Below are 16,214 nucleotides of genomic sequence, written 5' to 3'. Positions count from 1 at the left end.
CCATGCTGACTGGGCCTGATCACCTGGTTATCCCGTACATGCCACTTGATGGCACCCAGGATGATCTGCTCCATAACCTGCCCCAGCACCGAAGTCAGACTGACAGGCCTGTAGATCCCCAGATCCTCCTTCCAGCCCTTCCTGTAGATGGGTGTCACATTTGCTATCCTCCAGCCAACTGGGACCTCCCCAGTTAGCCAGGACTGATGATAAATTATGGAAAGTGGCTTGGTGAGCACTTCTGCCAGCTCCCTCAGTACCCCTGGGTGGATCCCATCCGGCCCCATAGATCTGTGTGGGTCTAAGTGGTGTAGCAGGTCGCTAACCATTTCCCCTTGGATTATGGGGGCTTCATTCTGCGCACCATCCCTGTCTTCCAGCTCAGGGGCTGGATACCTGGAGAACAACTGGTCTTACTATTAAAGACTGAGGCAAAAAAGGCATTAAGTACCTCAGCCTTTTCCTCATCCTTTGTCACTATGTTTCCTCCTGCATTCAATAAAGAATGGAGATTCTCCTTAGCCCTCCTTTTGTTGCTAATGTGTTTATAGAAACATTTTTATTGTCTTTTACGGCAGTAGCCAGATTAAGTTCTAGTTGGGCTTTGGCCCTTCTAATTTCCTCCCTGCATAACCTCATGACATCCTTGTAGTCCTCCTGAGTTGCCCGCCCCTTCTTCCAAAGGTCATAAACTCTCCTTTTTTTTTTTTAATCATGGTCTCTGAATTATATCCCCAAAAGGGTCCTGAAGCAAACATGCAATTTGGTCTCATGTTGCTGTCTGAATTAGGCCATATTTATTACTCATGTTTATTGCAAAAATATAGAATCATAATGGGAAAAGATACATTTTTGGAGTACTTTATTAGAGATCCATTCATTTCAAGACTCTGAAAAGGAAAAAAAGTATACTGAATCTCTTTTGTATTCTGTCTTCTCACCCTCCAATGCAAAAAGAAATTTTTCTGACTATATTTTATCCTCCACTACAAAATATGAACACCCTGAAGGAAAAGGGAGGATTAACGCTGGTCTGAGTAAGTGCATGCACCGGTGACTGAGAACTGGCACGGTTGCCCAGACAGGCTGTGGAGTCTCCATCCTTGGAGATACTCAGAAGCCTTCTGGACATGGTCCTGGGCAACCAGCTCTAGGGTTTGGACCAGATGACCGCCAGAGGTCACTTTCAACCTCAACCATTCTATGACCCTTTGATTTCTACTAAACTATGTGAAGCGGTACTTGTTCATGTAAGCGGAGATTTGGTCAATCAAATGTCATGATTATAACAGGACAGAATTTTACAATCACTTATACCTATCTTTGCATATTTTAACAGAAACTTTTTTCCCCATTGAGTTATTTGGTTTGCATTCAGAACAACATTGTCTTTGTGCTGCTCAGTAATTGGCCAACCAACCTACTGCTTTTAAGTTTTCCCATATTTATGGGAAAATCTCTAAACCATGAACAAAAAAGAAGCTAAATTCAGGACGAATCTTCAGTAGCAGTTCAGGGCCAATTCACTGCACTACCCTTCAGTGTCACTAATTTAAGTATTTTACATCTAGCCAGAAGACTAAATATTCCTCTTCTCTCTACAGGCTTTGCTTTGTCAGTCATGTTAGTCTTTATTTATTACACGCTAGTTTAACACTAACATTCTTGCTGCTTTTTTCAGCCCACTTCCTAGAATTGAAATGCCTTCCTTGAATAAGGCCAAGACTCCTTCCCTTTTCACATCTTTTTCTTAGTCATAAACCTTTACTTATGTCCACACCAAAATGGTCTACACACTCGCCTAAAAGGTCAAATATAAATGAAAATACCTATTACACAACAAAATTAAAAGTCAATATATTGGGGGGGGGGGGAAAGCTGTGTGTATTTGTCCTTTTTATATTGCTAATCTTTAATTTTGAACTCTTCAGGGTAGACAAGGTGTCCACCACATTACCAGTAATAAGGTACCGGCAGATGTTCTGAAACTTCTGTAGTGCTGGAAAATACTGTTCTCCAAAAATATACCAAAACACAATTCAGCATGCCTATTGCAAGTGCCTCTTAGGAGAAGAAATATGTAAATGGAAATAAGTAACCATTTTCTTTTCCAAGACTAGTCAAGGGAGTAAACTGAAAAGAATGCCATTTAATCACTATAACATACTGAGCTGCCATCAAGCAGCCAGTAAGCTGTTATCTGCAACAAAATACTACAGCAATTAAACATAGACCTTTCTCTCTAAAGATGTATATACCTGACATGATGTTTTTAGGAAAATGATATGGGGAAAAAGGGATTACAGAGTTGTGGAGGCAAGACAATAACAAGTAGGGAGGTAATAATTTCAATGTCAGGTTCATTTCTGGTAGATTCATGATCTGTATTTGCCAAATAGAAGATGTGTCACAAAATCAGTAAGTTGATTTACTCCAGCTTTTCAGTCAAGCTGCTTTGCTTTTTCCACTGCTTATAAAGCACTCATTCCATTAAGACAAAAAAAAAAAAATTATCTCCACAACCAACCTCAAGAAATGCACAAAAGTCAATTTCCAGGAAATGCTAATCCTACCTAATATAATCCCCCAAAGTTAATAATGCAAAAATGTAACTATTATGTTATTAAATATCACCTTCAGATTACAGAGAATTGCAAGGTAACACCATACTTTGTTATTCATATTACCTTGCGTCAGAATGGGTGAGAAACCAGATGAAGCACTGTGGGGTCTATGGGATAGGACATAAGATGCACTATTCCAATGATGCTACACAAATACTGGGATGCCAACTTCATTTAAATAGATTAAGTGGCAGTTTCTTGTCCCAGCTATTTGAAAAATGATGTTTAAATTATGAAATTAAGTGTATAAGTAATAGGCATGTAATACATGAGAAAATCTTACCATAGTACAAGTAGACAATTTACATTGATTATTTTGGACTTGATGGTTTGTAAGATTCATCATTTTAAAATCACTTTCAGCCTTTTCTGTGGCAAGTGTTTACTGAAGGGTAAAACACATCTCTCATGAGGCCAAATTGAGTGATACCAAAGAAGAACATATGAAATTAAATCTATGTGGGAATTTGAATAGCAGGTAACCAAAGAAGGACAACTGCATTCTTTGAGAATATCTGAAAAATGTCAGCCTATAACTGAAAAGACAGGTTACTGTACAGAGAGTTGATATATATCAAAAAACCACAATGCTAGCCCCAACAAACTATAAAATCCTATAGATTCCTCCCACCAACAACCCCAAAAGGTCGAAAAAATTGATAAGGAATAGTTGTGAAAAAGATGACTGAGGAAAATATCACAACAGTACATTAACTAATTTTTTTTGGTGTTCGTCATCTCTGTAGTTGTCTAAATGGTTATTTATGTAAAATCCATAGAATTTATGTAAAAGGAAAATAAAGATCAAGCAACTTAGTGACTTCACTGCATCAGTCTTCACTAAAAAGGGTAAAGGGACCACTACCATTAATATTGCACCTTTTTTTGAAAATAAAACAGCACACTAAATCTACAAAATTATTTTAACAACACACTCCCTGCAGCACAAAACCTTTATGTGCTCCATGCCACAAGTGCAGGCACTTCAGGTCAGGTGGGGACACTGGCATCCTGCTCACTGGCGCAGCTCTCCTTTCACCAACCCCTCAACCCCTCCAGAAGCCATTAATGCCCTCCTTAAACTGCACCGCCCCCTTTCATCTCTGCTCATCCTTCCACAAACATTTACCCACTGGCACCTTCAGGGATAACCCCCAAATCGGCAGGACCGAGAGAAGCTACAGGGAAGAGGAAGATGCTCAGAGCTGGCTGGGTGGGAAGGGGAGAGCAGGGGGCTGCAAGGGAGCCCTGTGCCCCCGAGGAAGGAGGTGCTCCACAGAAACACCAATACTTCACCGTGGGAGAGGTACATGTGAAAGCAGCACTTACCGGCTGTCCTGGCATAGAGTGTCAGGGAGCCTGGTTTAGGAGCCGAGGGGAAAGGTCATGTCAAAATGCAAATAGGGGATGAGGGATGTTACAGGGGAACTAGAAGGAAAGGAAAATTCCTGGGGATATGCTGTGGTGTGTTCCACTCATACAGCCAGCAGAAATGTGCTGTCCTCTGAATTTTTCAGTTCTGTGTTCTCCTATCATTCATTTGTATTTATCTCATTCATGTATATATTTTAAACAACAGGCAAAAATGAATGGCACACTCCTCATATGACCCTGCTGGTCAGCTCTCATCAAGTTGTCTTAAAACTCTGCAAAACAGGAGTCCGGAAATAAAAAAGGTAGAAGAAAGAAGAAACGTTTGCAAGTTCCTCCTGGCCCCAGTCCCACCTACCCAAACAGAGAGAAATGCTGTTCACCATGCAGCCTGGCCTCGCATGAGGGGCATATCCAAACTCGCTCTCGCGCCACCAGTGAAAGAAATAATACTGGCCATACCTTCACAAGCTATCAGGCATCAGTGCGGGGGAGCACAGGAGGGAACTGCAGGGCAGGAATCATATATGTCTCACTTCTCACAGTGAAGAATTTCCATTCTTCACTAGTGAATGCTACAGCAGCCTTCAGTGAACGTCTTTAATCTTGAAAGACATTAAAATAATGAAACTATCACATCAAAGCAAGATTTCTTTTGGTGAAAACCATGCTCCAACTTACATTTCTTAAAAAGAATCAGTAAAATAATTAGCAAAACAAGCTTATCTGATGGGCAGAATCAAACTGTATTCCCTCAACGGATCAATTTTTCCATCTACTTGTGAGAGTCCTTCTGTATTTCATTTACAACAAAGCCTGAAAAATATGAGATACTGAACTTGAGAACTTCATTATAAGCATAAAGCCAAATAACTACTTAGTAGTCCAAAATGAACTTATTAATAGAAACCAAAATTAAAAGGATAAACCCAAGACTTAAGCAACCAGCCAATGAGGATTCCAGGAATTATCCAGTGTTCAATTTATTTGAAAGAAAATAATAATATAGCACTGCACTTTTAACAGTCAAAAGAGATGCCAAACCAACAACTCCAGAGACCAAACTTCTGTGTCTTGTCGACACAGTAGTTATAGCACAGGCAACAGAAGTGTACTTGAAATTACTTACAGAAAATACTTTCCTGGAAAGTGCCTTATTGCTACCATGGAGAGGCCACCATTAATATCAGCCCAGGGCCCTGCCACTGACATTGCCAAAAGCCAAAATTCATCACTGCTGATCATGTCCTTTCTATCTCCAGGTTTTTTAAGAGAAACAGAGAAAGTTGTCTCTATGGTGGTCCACGGAAGTGCTCACTGCTTTCTTCTCTGCCCTTGAGAGCTCTGCTGGCTGCTACAAGAAGTCAGGGTCCTCATGCCAAACTTCTGCTGCTGGAGCTGTAGGAGCTGGGTCAGATTGTGCAGGGAAGCGCTAAGGGATGGTAAATCTGTTCCAGCACTGCACAGGCAGAGGGCCACAGGATTCACACTTGCTCCTTATTTCCTCTGCATCTGCAAACAGTAGCCAGGACTTGATGATCCTTATGGATCCCTTCCAAGTCAAGATATTCTATGATTCTATGATATTATGCTAAGCTATGTGAAAAATAAAAAAAAACAGAAAAGAATATTTTAAATAAAACTTTTAGCCCCTGTCTTTTTCCAAATTCTCTGTTGTGATTAGCTTGTGGTTTTACCAAACGCAACCAGGAAAACACATTTATCAAACTGCTTTCCCACCTCTCAGTCATACCAAACCACTTTTAGTATATGGAAGCTCATGGAAGAGAAATCCATACAGGGTTACTAAATAAATACACAGACTTTGCATCCAGCTCAAGTAAAGGGTTGTGGACTGCGAGAGTATTAGTGGAGAAACAGCATACGTGTTACTGGAATTTTCAAGGCATCCCCCATGGTTGTTTCATTTTTCCACCTTAAATGGGACAGTGCACTGCACCCAGAGGCTTTGTAATTCTGGTGATGCACAGGGTGGCAGGAGCAAGCCTTTGGCTATCTCCCAACTCCACAAAACTGTGTAAATTAAAGCTGCAAGGGCCTATCAGACAGGATACTGGGTTGGGTGGACCTTTAGTGTGACTCATTATGGCCATTCTTCTGTTCCTCACTGTATGCTTTTTATCCTGGTTTTTTACATGCCACTTTGATAGCAAAAGGGATGTTTAGAGTGAGTGGAAACAGTCCCCTGGGGTAAAATGGTCTATCTTGCACAGAGGGATCCCCAAACAGCTTATGTAAAGGCCTCGCTCTGAGCCCCTGAAATGAGGGTTTGTAAAGCACACCAGGTATTTTTCAGTGTCTTTGAGACTTGCATCAAGACTCAGGCAAGTTTCTGTGCATTTCAGAGTAAATGAAAGGTAAAACCACAGCAGTGCTACTAAACATCAGGCCCCTGAACCATGACCTGAACCACAGGGCAGCAGTATAAGACCCTGTTCTCCACCAAAGCAGAGTTAGCGGAGTATTATTTCTATCTTCACCAAACGCAGAAGAGAAAGAGGGTACAATAAAGCTTCGCTGCATCAGCCCATGCCCTGTGAGTGCACGGTCAGAGACAGATAAATTACAGCCTCTGCAGTGCACATTCAGTTTTTGTCACATATAGAAGGAAAACTCAGTGACGTTTCGAAATTGGTGATGTACTGACTCACCTACATGCTGTCATTTTAGGCAGCTTTAACCAATTGGAGAGTTCCTGCAATGTATTTCTTGCTTTCTTCTGGGCACTGCAATTTTGCTGTGCAGCAGCATTTGCACAAACAGGGCCACTGAACACCTCCAACTGGGAAGGAAATTGAACTCAGGTTTCCTGCACAGTGGACATGTGGTACAGCCATTACTGAAACCAATAGCCTCTACTCAATTTTTGAATGAATTCAAGGCTGCCAGTGTGTTAGATAGAGATGGCAAAGGCATGCAACTCCCAGAACAGCTTTGCTGCGCAGAAGTGCACAGAGGTTCAAAGGACAGCATCTCCTGTATGCATGCACAGCAGAAGAATTTCACACCCGAATTAAGTTTTCAGTAGGAAATTTAGGTGCCTAAGAAGGTTAGGCAGTACTTCCACTTTGCATTTAAGATGCCAAAAAGCAGCACCTTCTGTATCTCAAAAGGCAGTTTACTGATGCAGTCTTTCCATAACCAGTGTTCCAGCGGCCAGATAAGGATATCATTTTACTCTTCCCCAGGAATACTCTCTGAAGAAACTTTCCATTTACGGCAATTTGGAATCTTCCAGAATCAAAAACATTTGCTCTTCCATGCAGTTTTGTCACTATTCAAACTGGGGTACGGAGAGAGAGAGATTTCCTTCCTCTGAAAACCCTGGCTTCTCTGCTGCATGAAGATTTCTTGCTGAAGAACTACATTGAAGAAATATACTGAAAGGAGGAGTTCCTTCCTTCACTTCTTCCCATTGCTAGTTACTGCCTAAGAAGGAAGCCAGGAAGGGTATGATTTTAACCTTTTCCAGCATTCCGAGAAAATAACCAGACTAAAGGTTATATATATATATAATCTCGCCTTCCAAGTATAAATTAACACTTCTCTCATACTACATCACTGTATAAACATCTCTTAATTCAACTAGAGATTGTTAGGTTTGGCCTACAAAGGAATAAATATTAAAACATTACAATAATAATGACGAAAGGACATGCAGGAGATTCTTTGCATTTTCAAAACTTATGCAATACTACAGAAACTGTACAGCAAGAGAAAAGCAACCCTGAAAATCCTGATTTATACGCATTAAATAATGTGGAAAAGTAATGCAATACTGCATCACCTTCTTTTTATATTTGTTCTCTCTGTTTTCAAAATTAATGGGTTTTACAAATAAAATTTTAGGGCAATTCACATTTAACTATTTATTCCTAACTCTACCTTATACTACCAGTCCTAAGCATTCAAAAAGTCTATGAGGGTACTCCAAGTCAGTTACTTTTAACAAGCAACACATCTGAATCTGTAATTATTTCCACTTGGATTTCAGTCCCATTCTGCATTCATGTTTTCCACATATTGTTGTTCTTCATTTATATTTCTTGGTGGGCACAACTGATGAGGTTAATATACCTGCAAACATTTAAAAGAGTAACAGCATTTCCTGGGAAGGGTGAGGCTGGTTTACACATACATATATGCAAGATAGTACACAAATAGATAAATCTCCTACAGTGACAAGTATATTAGTATTCCCCATACCATTTCTTTCTAATTCTATGTTGGAATGAACTATTCTGGCATAATTACCAGTATAATTACATTCCTACCAGGAGTGTTCTACAATATCAAAAATACGATTACAGAGTAGTTCAGATGAGTTTTTATTAAGAGAGGTCAAGAAAGAAAATTATGTGTTTAAATTACACATATTGTGAGTTTTCTTTTTTTAATAATTAGTACTAGTGCAACAAGAATGAAAAGTAGTTGTAAAATGGTTCCGTTCTGGCTAAGCAATATCTGTACTTAGTCTATATAAGAATACATGGCTATACAACGTACACAGTTAGAGATATTTTACTTCCTAACCCTGAAGTCAAGCAGAAAGCATTGCCCGGACTCCCTTAAAAAGAAAAGGCTAATGGGGCTTTTGCTTGGGCCCTCCCTCCCATTCCCACTACATTTGCTGTCTTTTCTTTTTACAATAGTGGCAAGGTTAAGAGGCACAGCTTTGTTCCCCCTCCCTCTAAAAGTCTAAAAGCCTACCTGAGAGCCAGACTAAAGAACAGAGATCTCCAGACAGAGCTGGCAAAAACACATGAAAGAAGCGAGGAGAGATGCAGGCAAAGACCTACTGCAGCTGAGTGAGCAAGTAAATCAAGCCCACAGCTGCAGCAATGGGAGCTGTGCAGTGCCGACGGCAAAGCAACCTGGGTCAGCTGAAGGTGAATGTCCAAGCGCCTGCAGAAAGTGAATGAATATTGGAGACCTCAGAGAAACAGTAGCATCACATCTCATCTGCATTTTCAGAAATCAGTCTCACCTGTCTCTGCATATACATCTGTGGTCCCTCAAGTATGCACTAGCGTGGTCTGTTCCTGCTGCTCAAACGTTATTTTGGATTTCTCCCCCAAAGCTCGGTAAAGGCACTAACAACTACTTCAAGTTTATGTTTGACATTTCATTCATTTGTGCCACAGCCACAATTTAAATCTCTCATTAAAAACGGTTGACTGAACAATCAAAAGACCATTCCCCAAACTACTGACAAAGCAAACCACTTCAATCTTCACTCCAGAAGACCTTTTAGGGATAGGTAAGAAAAGAAACCAATGGACCAGTAGTTTAAATGAAACTATTCTGCAACATGATTACACTATTAGAGGTATTCAATATAAACAAATAAACCCACAGGGATTAGTACTACATGGTAAGATTACACTCTGTACTTATAGCTTTGATATATATACTGCATATACTTTGATATATATACATGCAGATTATATAAAGGAGCAGAGAAGATTAAAGAAATTATCATATTTTTGGCAGATTTTGGAAAAAAGGCTTTGTATCAACTGTAAAAAGGCTTTATACCAACTTTGATGCTGTACATCGAAGACCAAAGTAAGCAGTTGATATATATTATAACCCAAGCAAGAAGACACATATTTCTGAAAGCAAAGAATCCTCTTAAGTGGGATGGGCTGTTTATTTTTCATATGATTCAGTAAAGCACAGCAAACCCACAGACTCCTCCAGTCTACAGAAGAGAAAGTGTGTATTCATGCTCCAACATCTGAAGTCACAAAAGGCTTGTATTTTTAAATCCAATGTATTCTGGCACTTTGCACTTTGCTGGATTTATTCCCACTCCAAGAGGATGCTGTGCCAGGTGCCGGCAATTAGTTATTACGGGTTAAAGAAAAAGGAGGCTTACCACAGCATTTGAGCTGCTGGACTGATACACGACTGACTGGAAAACAATATAGGATGGGCAACTTATGTAAGCAACCACAGCTGGCAGCTCAGCGTTCTGGCTGCAACAAATGAATTTGAGGTCTCCCTGGAAACCATGATTTCATCCCGTCTGTGAAAAGCCCGTGTTGTTATTTCTCTCTTTATCAAGCAACTTGAGATTCCACAGAATTTTCCCTCCTTGGACGGACCCAAGGAAAACAAAACAGCTAATCAATAGGATAAAATCTGACACTCAAATTGTACAGTTGAAATTAACCTAGCATACGATAATAGGATTCTGCGTAAGAAACGTTTGAACCTACTCCTACACGAAACCCAAAAGTTCGAATCTGGAGTGTGCGCATGTATATGTTACCTAACAGGGAAACAGAAAACAATTTAATACAAATGACTACCTGGAGCAGTAATAGTTTGGGAGACCATTTTGTCTGAGCTAAGGAATGTAGAGTTCAACTGGGACAGTGACAATTGCTGGTAAACAGAAGGAAAACAGTCATTGGGGCATATAATGCAATAACTAGAAATTATATATACTAATTATATATAATTACATATATATAGTTTAGCAATGAAACCGCTATGGAGATTGGCTCAAGTCTGAGAGAAAGGTACAACAATCTCTAACAACGAATGTTGATAGAAAGAGGCATAAAGGCAACATAAAAATGGAACCAATCCAAGTAAGAACTTCTAATACAATTTAAAGACTACGTTAGGATCATGCCTAGTGGACAAGAGATACACAGAATTGCTTGTCCATTACCGCTGTGGTCTCAAAGTCCTCAGAAAAGCAAGCCAGTCGGGGATTCAGAAACATTCAGTGCTACCAAATTCAGCTAGGTCCTGATATGTCAGATAGACATTTCTGCCAATAGCTCCTCACTCACGTCTTTCTTTTCCCCTAACATTTTTCTTTCCATCTTTTTATTTTTGTCCTTCACTTTTAAAAAAGGGAGGCTAGTGCTGGCTTGCTAAGATGTTATTTGCAATGTGATGACTGCAACATTTGCTGTGAAAACTAGAGAGCAGTAAGAAATACACAACAGGTGATTTAAAATGTTTGCGATGTGAAGGAAAGAATAAGCCTATGGGCTCTGTTTGCCTCCTGCAAGTAAGGGCCAGCATCAGAAATAGAAGTTATAGTTTCTGTCTTCCTATCTTTTTCTTCTATTCATTTGTCTTGTTTATCCCTCAAATAGGTTTGGATTCCAGCATCAAGCACAATGGATCAAGCCCATTAGCGTTATTCATTGTCTTTTTCCACAAATTATACTGAATGTTACTCTCAGTGTTAATTTAAGTACTGTCAAATGCTGGAGGGGATAAGAATGATGACACGGACCCCTGCTTTAGCTGAAGGTTTCAAAACTTTATTTGAAAGCGTAGTCCTTTCCAATTCTTTAACTGTCCTCCCTCTTTTTCCCTTATTTCCAGAAACATTCAATAAAAGGCAAAACAGATTAATCTTTTTTTTTTTTTTAAATAGCGATCCGTAGCCGTGGGAAAAGCTGGTTAAAGTCTCTGTCCAAGCTTCAAAACTTGATTTTATTGTTTTACACTACAGAATGAACGGACGTTTATTCCATTTAACTTAGTACAACAGCCTTTAGACTACATATAAAGATATCATGAAGTAAGCTGGTCTTTAAAAGATTTGATTATATGATAGCATTTTGACGATGATATATAAACTCACTGACATCAAACCAAGAAGAGTCATATGAGGTAAACAGACAAAAAAGAATTTTAGGTATTCCAATTCTATGTTTTTTAAATGATAGGGTTTTTTTACTTAGTCTTGTTTTTACTGAAAATATTGACAAGTCATTCAAAAGAAGCTGTGATTGCTGACGGAATGGAAATAGTAGAACTTCTAGAGGAATTTAGGACCTGAACTAGTGAAAACTTTGAAAGAACTCCAGTTGTCTTCAGTGGAGCTAAATCAGACCCCTAGTATTTTAAACAGTTTTTTGAGGGAAGAAAACAGAAATTTAGCACATTCATGCTCAAAGGGGAAAACATAAATATTTGCTGTTTCAAGTATATCAAAATTTGGTACTTTGAGAAACACTCACAGTTCCAGATACAGTATGATCCCAAGCAAAAATTAAAACCATGCCAAATTTACACGCTTAGCTGCTTTTCACCTGCAGGTAGACTAAAGATACTCAGCAAGTATTCAAGCTCACTTTCTTTACAATGTGATGACTCTTACAGCCTGTTATTTGAAAACAATTATTTTTATTACATTCATAAAGTATAAAACTCCTTCCTGGTCCCTACCATACATTTTTCCTTCAGTCCACCAAGCAACTAAGGACACAGTAGCTGCAGAGTTGAGTAACTAATGAACGGACAAAGCACACAAAGAAGGTTCTGCGAAAGTGCAGGGTGGGGGGAAGTTCAGCCGTTCAGCCCTACACAACCCGTGTCTCTGGGTATTCCCTCCCCAGAAAATTCCTGTGTATTCCTCTGCTTTCAGCTTTGTTTCACACGGGTAAATAACATTAAGAAAAAATATGAAGTAAGCCAGCAGATACCATACAAACCTCACCCTGGCTGTTGTAAATCACTTTCTGACATAGGAAAAACACCAGTATTTCCCAGTCCCCCAGATGGGTGTCTGAACAAGGAGCTGGTTTAAGTTGCACATGAAAGCACACACATTTAGGAGAGAAATGCCATTTCAACATCCATACAGTTAAGTGAAAGTTCATCTGCTTTGCCAAAGCCATTATGCGTGATCTTGGGAAGAGAAAGGATCATGCAGAATATTTTTGTCATCTAGTTTGACCCCTGTATGCACAAGCTATAGATTGTTTACAAGAAATTGGATTAAACTGTATTTTTAAGAAAAATATGTAATCTTGTTTTAATGACTCCAGGGCATCCCTCCACTCCCCAACGCCCTTAACCTTTTCCACTGTTTAATCAGCCCCACTTTTAAGAAACTGCATCTTATTTCAAAGATGAATTTGTCTGAATTTCCAGCCACCAGTTCTGCCTATGACTTTCTCAGCAAAACTGAAAGGTCCCCCCGACTCCTATCTAGCTATATGTATACACAGTCCAAGCCACCACTCAGTCCTGTCCTTCATATACTAAAAAATTTGACCCTCCTAAGATTCATGTTGATATACTTGTTTTCCAAATCCCTTCTCCTTTCTGTTACTTTCCTTTGAACTCTATTTTTGACATAATGTTTTTGAGGTGTGGACATAGAACAGGGCACAATATTTTAGCATGTTTGTTATTGTAAGATCCCAGATTAATTCCCTGTTTCTACTCAACAGCCTTGTACTTCACACATCCAAACACACTCGTCTATTTTGTCCCAGCCTTGGAATCATAGAATCATAGAATCATTAAGGTTGGAAGAGACCTCCAAGATCATCGAGTCCAACCATCAACCCAACACCACCATGCCCACTAAACCATGTCCCTAAGCGCCTCATCTACCCGTCTTTTAAATACTTCCAGGGATGGTGACTCAACCACTTCCCTGGGCAGCCTCTTCCAATGTTTAACCACTCTTTCAGTAAAGACATTTTTCCTTACATCCAATCTAAACCTCCCCTGGCGCAACTTGAGGCCATAACTTGGAGCAACATATCAACTTGGAGCAACAGCGCATATTGAGGTGATTATCTACTGAATAGTGACACCAAAAAAACCAACATTTCTGAAGTAACCTACAGAGAATAAACCGATGACAATGATTATTCAGGATGATGTCAGAAGCACTACTGTTCGTAGGTATCCCTCAGTGTCTGCTAATGAACCTGTTTCTAATTATTTAAAGAATGGCCTCTGAAGCAATTTAGCTCCTTGGGCGGGGTAGGCGTGGAGGGGTGCAGCATTGCTACAAGTCACTAAGAGAGAACCCAGAGGAAGGTCAGATGTCTGGGAGGACTCTGTAGGACTCCTGGGAGGTAGGGAGCGAGGATGGGGAACCTGCATGCAGTCCTGGCCAATATTGTTCTGGGGCTGTGGGAGTCTAAGTGGGAGACAGGAATAAAATCGGGGTCTCTTCCTCCCTCCCCAATCCCTAACCTCCCTACCTAAATGCAGAGAAAGTTGCGGGGAGATCTCAGTGCAGTCTGCAACTACCTAGAGGGAAGGTGTAAAGGAGAAGGAGGCAGACTCTCCTCACAGCCGTCCAGTGGAAGGACGAGGGGAAATGGGCATACGTGGGAACAGAGGAAATGCCAACTCAATATAAGGGAAACATTTTCTACCAGGAAGATGGCCAGACACTAGAAGAGGTGGCAAAATCTCCATCTTTGTGGTTATTCAAACCTGGGCTGAACAAGACTACAGGCTGGCCAGCCTACGTTAACTGCTTTGAGCAGAGGCTGGACCGGATGATCCCAGGAGGTCCCTTCCAACCTCCACATTTCTGTATCTCTGCAGGTCCTTTCCAGTATCCCTCCTTCTCACTCTTCAGAATACAATTTCCAGGGCACTTGCCCTCAAGGTGCACACCCCCCGTCCCTCAGGCACAGCACCCTTCTCTAAGCCGTTTGCTTTTCTGAGCTATTCTGTTGCAGAACAAGGCCTATGAAGGTAAAAGGAAAGTGTGATGAAGAGCAGACAGGAGGAAGAGGTGGGACAGGATGAAGAAAGCAGGCCCAGACAGCCCTGCCCTCCTGCTGTCCCAGAGGGCAGAATGGGGCTTCAGAGGCAGCCACTGCCACCCCTCATATCTTGACCTCTCCTCTTGACAGCAAGACAAGCAGACAGCTGAGTAACCAGGAGACAAAGTTTGGGTACAGAGTACACCCCACACTTTGGATATTCAGAGTACACCCAGCAGCTACCCCATATCTCCCCCATCACATGCACAGAATATGCAGCCATATTCCTGCTCGTGAGATGTCTACCAAACACCGTCCAGTTTGAAGTCAGCAATGACAAAATAGTATTTTTTATTATGACACCTCAGAAGTGCTTAAGAAGGAATTCATCTTGTGGTCAGAGGCAATAGAAGCCTTTGTAGCAGACATCCACCAGCTCTTCAGCTTTCAACTTTCAAAGCGGCCTTTTATTGCCTGTGATTCTTTAACAAGTAACGGTGGCTTTCCCCCTTTCATGAGAAACTCCAGCTCTTTTCTTTTGTTGTTTAGGGGTCTGTGTTTGTATTAACATGTTAAAAGTGTTCCTTATATGTCTTTGCGTGCTTGAATTTTCATGTGATACTTCATAGTTGTATACATAGCTCCATATCTGTATCATAACTGCCTAGCTATCACAGTCTTGTTTTATGATGAGCCATACCCTTGGTGATGCTGGGGAGTGATTCTGCCACTACTAAGCTAGCAGAACCGTAAGTACCATCTCATCTCTCTCTCTATGAAAAAGTCCCTGAACTCTGTAATACTACTATAACCATTTACCTCCAATATATTTGCTTTTTCTTTTCTCTCACTCCAGACAATCTGTGCTATTGGCCACTTGTTTAATCTTCAGACATTCACTAATCAGGATTTAATAGTACAATAGGAGTACAACTCCAGATCTCCATGATACTCTGAGAACTACCCTCAAGCCTGAGAGGTGTTTGTTTTTACAACAATTACAACAGTCAGGGCCATGCAAGTTTGTTATGCGCTTGCAAATTCTCAGAAATCTCGATGTTCAAAACTGCAGAAAATTATTCCTCAGCCATTGCAGACAACTCCCCGCAAGCTGGCACTGCAAGGATGGAGTGGGGGTGGAGGGCAGCATCCTGTTCCATCTTGCCAGGTTACAGCACATGGGAAGAAGGCAAATTCTTTCCTCCCACTCTATGTCTATGAAGAAATCTTCAATGTATGGGTCAGAGAGTCATCTCGGCCCCAGGGATGAGATTTGCTACTATACTCAGCAATGATCCCAAACAGTCATAAGCACTCATCCCCAACATACCTCTTAGGTTTTCACCAGGGAACCAGAAGAAATAAGGCACTTTTTTCCCCTCTTTTGAGCAATAATTAAATATTATTTAGCATAAAAAGCATGCTACCTCAGACTACTCTGACACATTATATCTTTTACAATATTGTAGCCCATACATAAATAGCTGAAGACTTTCCCATTCTGCCCTCTTCATGCCATTCCACTTGCAACTTTTCTGTTCAAGAGGACAGAGCAAACAGTTCTGCCCTTTGTTTGTTTTTGACATTAAGGGGCCTAGAATTTGTTAATAATTCAGGAGTATCACATTTCTGAATCAGCCAACATGATGTAAATTAGCAATAGGTGAATTAAATGGCCGTTAGAGGTTAGAGCAGCTTA

This window comes from Pygoscelis adeliae, unplaced genomic scaffold (assembly GCF_000699105.1).
Source record: "Pygoscelis adeliae isolate BGI_AS28 unplaced genomic scaffold, ASM69910v1 Scaffold57, whole genome shotgun sequence".
Lineage (NCBI taxonomy): Eukaryota > Metazoa > Chordata > Aves > Sphenisciformes > Spheniscidae > Pygoscelis > Pygoscelis adeliae.
The sequence above is the reverse complement of the archived record's forward strand: the minus strand, read 5'-3'. Positions refer to the sequence as shown.